Source organism: Mastomys coucha, unplaced genomic scaffold, assembly GCF_008632895.1.
Source record: "Mastomys coucha isolate ucsf_1 unplaced genomic scaffold, UCSF_Mcou_1 pScaffold3, whole genome shotgun sequence".
Lineage (NCBI taxonomy): Eukaryota > Metazoa > Chordata > Mammalia > Rodentia > Muridae > Mastomys > Mastomys coucha.
Genome location: NW_022196909.1, coordinates 20,193,488 through 20,199,608, shown reverse-complemented (window position 1 = coordinate 20,199,608; position 6,121 = coordinate 20,193,488). Strand labels below are relative to the sequence as shown.

Here is a 6,121-nt window from a genome sequence, read left to right as displayed (position 1 = left end):
CTTGACTGAACAATTCCAAGAGCCTTATAACTACACAGTAAGAAATGCCATGGACTGTGACAACCCAAAAACATAACCATCAACTCCCTGGAGATTTCTTTTTTAAAATAAACTCCAGCAAATTCTAGTATTAAAATATATATGGGCATATATATTTTGTCAAGTCTAGAAGATCTTGTGTTTGCATAGATGACCTTTGATCAGCCGTATCACTCTTCTACTCCATACCAGAGATTGACTACTTATCCATTTTAGGCAGGAAGCTTCAGAAAATTCTGTACCTCATAAGCTTATATCAATGGCCATATAAAAGGGTGAGCCAGCCAATGAGAGCTGATATCAGAAAAGTCTTTATAGTATTCTACATAAAAGAAAATTTATATTTTCTGATATCAGAAAAGTCTTTATAGTATTCCACATAAAAGAAAATTTCTATTTGCCAGTGCAAGTATTAAAATGTAGCTTTAGGACTTAATGAAATATTATTAATGTGATATTTAATATTATATAGAATATAATAATCATTGAAATGTGCTTTGGTTTCATGAGTGGAACTGATATCTGATTTACTAGTTGTGTGCTGTGATATTGTAACTTATTTAGAGAAAGATTTGGTGTTCATAATCACAGACCTAGGCCTGATTGTATAGATCCACTGGAAAGTTGCTCAATCTGAATGCTAACTCTTACTTGTAAAGAATAACAAATATGATTTAAATTACATATAGTAAAATAAGCACCTTGGCCGGAGGGGACACAAACAAGCTTCCATTTATCCAAGATAACAGACCAAAGAAATAATTTCATTCAAGTCGAACTTGGTGAATCAATGAATGAACTGTGATTACTGACATAGACATGGATAACTCAAAGACACTTTCATCATAGACTAGCCCTGTCAGCATGAGTGGCGCTTCGTGAAAGCTGCATCTCTGTAGTTCTCTGCCCAATTTGCTGGCAGCTCTTTCCCGCAATTGTGTTACGTTATTGTGACTTCGCACGGGGCCTTGTGACCTCAGAGCTTCTGAGTTTCTCAGTGCGTTCTCCCTGCCTCCTCCTAGCATCCCTTGGGGAGTGTTGCTTCAACTCAAAAGAAACAGTTACAAAGCAGTAGACCCTGTCATGGGACTACGGATTTTCACAAATACAGTGATCAGGAAATTACAGTTTTGTTTTCAAATTGTTTATTTGAAATGTTTATTTCTAAAATTTTATTATCTCTGGTGTGCCACTTCTCCCTTTTAGTCTCGACTTTAGGTTCCCACCTACCAACCTCACAAACCCTCTATACTTAACACTCAGTAGCTTTTCCTGGATATGACTTTGATCTAAAGTTTGCAGTTAGCTTCAGGATCACATTTTTTTCATAGAATAGGCATCATTCATTGCCTTTGAGCTCACAGAAGCAAGAGGTGTCCAACCCCATCCCCCATAACTGACGTTATAAGTGATTATGTGTCCATCGGATGTGAATGCAAGGGCATGGGTGTTAGAAATCGGACTTGGATCTTCTTGAAGAGCGGAATGCGACCTTAACTGGTGATCCATCTCTGTCAGTCTTTTAGTTTTGTTTTTAAAAGAACCCAATACCTTTTTTTAGGCCCCTAAAAGAATTTGGGGAACTAAGTAGGGTACCAACTGTGCCTAACATGGGTATCAGTCCTTTCTGACTTAATCTGTTTGAGAAGCTCCAACTTTTCATTTACGGCACATTTTCTCAAGTACTGTAGGGAATACTTCCATCCCTTCAGTCATTTCTCTTTGTTGAACAAATTCATCTCCTCTAATCTCTCTATAGGCATGGTTCTTTTATCCCTTTATCATCTCTATAGGCATGGTTCTTTTATCCCTTTATCATCTTGGCTTCACTCTATGGATGCTTTTGGGTTCTAGCCAAGGTATTGATGTATCCTTTTGATTCATGGGAAAATATATAGGGGAGCCCCACCCCACAATCAAGGCCATATTAAACACAATGATTTATGCCCACTTCAGATACATGAAACTTAACTTAGGCCTCTCTAAGAGCAGTGTGCTGCTTAATTTTTATTCCTCCGAGTGATTGTGGGAGCATATATAATTTCTTCTGAACTCTTGCCCCTGGATTTTACTGCTTCTAAATGCCATTGTTTCAGTGGTTCCTTTATTACTTCATGCAGAGACCGTTCCCAAATCAACAATAAATCAAACACTTAGCCATGGAGATTGAACAGCCCATTACCTGCCTCAGAAGTACAGCCTTGAAAAGAGAGAAGAAACTCTGGTCTTAAACTATAAGAGAGCTCACACAGAGTAGAATGGGACATGTGACCCTTAACACCTTCTACTGGTATATTTTACTGGTAGTTATTTAACTTTAGACATGCAACTTCCATTCACCTAGGAGTTACTTATATTCATTTTTATTTTATTTACTGGTTTACATTTTAATTTTGTTACTGGTTATTTAAGTCAAGGTTTACTAAAACATTGTTTCTTTTTTCTCTGAAATAATACTACTGAGAAATGGACTAAAGATTTAGAATGTTAATATAGCTTTTGATCTATATGATTCTTATTTTGCAGGAGTTAATCTACAAAGATTCATGTTATCATTCTGCATTACAATATAAAATAAACTAACATAAATTAAGGGGAAAGTCAAAGAGAAAAATACGGTACCAAATTGGAAAAAGGACTTTATGATATCATGTGCCTGAATTCACACATTCTTCTCAGAAACAGGCTATAGATTTGATTTTAGCTCGTGTTTTAGATTCGTGGCAGCACAAACTATGTATGCTTCATTTTCCTTTTAAAAAACTGAATAGTTGTAAACAATACATATAAATAATATGAAATAATTTTAAATAACTGGTTTCTTTAAAGGGACAAAACATAGTTATATTAACAAATTACCCTGTGTTCCACATTCCCAGCAGACATATCTGATTTCTCAGAAAGATAAGGAAAATAGTCAATTTTATATAGCCAAAAATTGCCATCTGCAATTTTCAAAACTCCTGGAGGCATTAAGTTGTGCACCACTGAACTCTAGAAGTCGTATGCACAGATCTCAGAGTAGAGAAAAATAAAACAGGAAAGTAGGAGCAAGGAAAGGATAAAGAACACTGTGAAGTATAGTCTCATCACAGCTATTCTGAGATCCTACTTTTTCCACATTCTTTATATATATTTTGTTATTGTTATTTTTAGAGACAAAGTCGTAAAAGTAAGATTTTTTGGGTCAAAATATATTATTGTTAAAAGCCCTTGATGGTTTTTTTCCGATGATTTAACAACCAATTTCAAGTGTATATAAATTGTCATTGGGACATATCCTACTAATCTGTGGACATAGTTTACGTTTTTACATTAACATGTTACTTTAGATTGTTTAACCACTCAGTTGAGGTCCTCATGATAATTCTATCATCTCCCAAGGTCACTGTCACAGTGTGAAGGAATTAGCGGTGGATGAAGGTCTTAAGGCAACACCACATATGTTTTTGTTTTTATTTAGGAACTTGCTAAGAAAAATAGTACACTTTATTTTCTATTTAGTTAGCAATGCTATGGAGTGCATTTTATATGTTCATTGAACATCTCCTCACATTTCTTTCATCAATTTTTTTGCTTGTTGGGTCTCTGGAATGGCAACCATGCTAGGCTCCTATCTATAAGCATCATAGCATCAGTAATAGTGTCAGGCCTTGGAGCCTCCCTTTGAGCTGGAGCCCAATTTGGTCGGATCACTGGACCTCCTTTCCCTCAGGCTCTTCTCCATTTTTGTCCCTGAAGTTCTTTCAGACAGGAAGAATTCTGGGTCAGAGTTTTTGACTTTGGAATGGCAACTCTATCCCTCCACTTGATGTCCTGTTTTTCTACTGGGAGTGGACTCTATGAGTTCCCTATCCTCACTGCTGGACATTTCTTTTTTTTTTTTTTTTTTTTTTTTTTTTTTTTTTTTTTTTTTTTTTTTTTGGTTTTTTTCGAGACAGGGTTTCTCTGTATAGCCCTGGCTGTCCTGGAACTCACTCTGGAGACCAGGCTGGCCTCGAATTCAGAAATCCGCCTGCCTCTGCCTCCCAAGTGCTGGGATTAAAGGCGTGCGCCACCACCGCCCGGCTGGACATTTCATTTAAGGTCATTTCTTTGAGTCCTGAGAGTCTCTCACCTCCCAGGTCCCTGGTACATTGTAGAGGGCCCCCAAACCTTTCACCTCCTAAAGTTTTATGTTTCCATTCTTTCTCCTGGCCCTCAGGACTTCATGCCTGTCCCCCTCATACCTGATCAGGTTCTCTAGTCCCCTCTCACATCCAGGTCCTTCCTTCTCTCTGCCCAAGTGGGATTGAGGTGTCCTCACTTGGACTCATCTGTTTGTTAACCTTTTTTAGTTCTGTAGATTGTATCCTGTGGCGGCCCTGCTGATTTCTCGGAGAGGTCTCAACCGTCACCAGAGACAGCTACTCGACTCGACTCACCAGGAGTCTGGAGCCAGCCCAGAGATTTACCAGAACCAGAAGCCCAACATTCAAAAGAGACTGTGGCTTTGATCCGCCTCCCTGCCTTGAAGTCCTAGCTTTGATATGCCCGTTTCCCCGCTCTCACCTATCTGCTAAAAGGCTTGACTCTGTTGCCTCAAGAATATATATATTCCGTTTCTCTAAGTAAAGTACACACCTCGATAAGAACCCTTTCCTGGTGTCGTCTCTCTTTGTTCTCCCTACCCGCTTATTTTACAGAATCTCGAGTTCCCCTGTTCGTGAATCACCCACGGAATGAAGTGAAGCTGCAGGCCGGTTTCCTTCAGTATCCTGGGTATTCTGTACTTTTACTAATGAGTACATACGATGCATGCCCTTTTGGATCTGTGTTACCTCACTCAGGATGATATTTTCTAGTTCCATCTATTTGCCTGCAACTTGTGATGTCCTCATTCTTAATATCTGAGTAGTATTCCATTGTGTAAATGAACCACATGTTCTGTATCCATTCTTCTATTGTGGAACATCTGGGTCATTTCCAGCTTCTGGCTATCACAAATAAGGCTGCTATGAACATAGTATGCCCATGCCCCTGTGGCATGGTGGAGCATCTTTTGAGTATATGCCCACGGTAGGTATGCCCAAGCATCTGGGTCTTTAGGTAGATCTATTTCCAATTTTCTAAGGAACCTTAGATTGATTTCCAGAGTGGTTGTACCAGTTTGCAATCCACAATCTCACCGGTGTTCCTCTTTCTGCACATTCTCACCAGCATCTGCTGTCACCTGAGTTTTTGATCTTAGTCATTCTGATTTGTGTAAGGTGGAATCAGGGTCGTTTGATTTGCAGTTCCCTGATGACTAAGGACTTTGAATATTTCTCAGTCATTCAAGATTCCTCAGTTGAGAATTCTCTCTTTAGCTCTTTACCCCATTTTTAATTGGGTTATTTGTGGTTTTTTTGTTTGTTTGTTTGTTTGGGTGGGTGGTTGGTTGGGTTATTTGTTTTGTTTTGTTTTCTTTTGTTTTTGTTTTTGTTTTTTTTGGTGGTTAGCTTCTTGAGTTCATTGTATATTTTGGATATTGGTCTTCTATTGGATGTGGGGTAAGTGAAGATTTTTTTCCTAATATGTAGGTTGCCAATTTATCCTATTGACTATGTCTTTTGCCTTACAGAAGCTTTTCAGTTTCATGAGGTTCCATTTATCAGTTCTTCATCTTAGAGCCTAAGCCATTGGAGTTCTGTTTAGGAAAATTTCACCCGTGCCAATAAGTTAGAGGCTCCTTTCTACTTTCTCTTCTATTTAGTTCAGTGTATCTGGTTTTATGTTGAGGTCTTTGATCCACTTGGACTTGAACTTTGTGCAATGTGACAAATATGGATCTATATTCATTTTTCCTCATACCAATTTCCAGGTGGACCAGCACTATTTATTGAAGATGCTTTCCTTTTCCATTGTATAGTTTTGCCTTCTCTTGTCAAGCATCAGGTGTCCATAAACGAGTGGGTTTATTTCTGGGTCTTCAATTCTATTCCATTGATCAACCTGTCTGTCCCTGTACCAATACCATACAGTTTTTTATCACGAATGCTCTGTACTATAGCTTGGGGTCAAGAGTGGTGATTCCCTCAGAAGTTCTTTTATTGTTAAGAAT

At 38.3% G+C, this 6,121-nt stretch overlaps 1 long non-coding RNA gene across 2 annotated transcripts; it reads left to right on the top strand.

Annotated features, from left to right (window-relative positions):
• The first annotated feature begins 1,447 nt into the window (after positions 1-1,447).
• LOC116075159 lies at positions 1,448-4,674 on the top strand. Of its 2 annotated transcripts, none has more exons than XR_004112445.1 (2): positions 1,448-1,539; positions 4,377-4,674. It is a non-coding gene; the product is annotated as an uncharacterized LOC116075159 (long non-coding RNA). The 2 variants fall into 2 exon arrangements; XR_004112444.1 differs by having other exon boundaries at positions 1,464-1,552.
• The last annotated feature ends 1,447 nt before the right edge of the window (positions 4,675-6,121 follow it).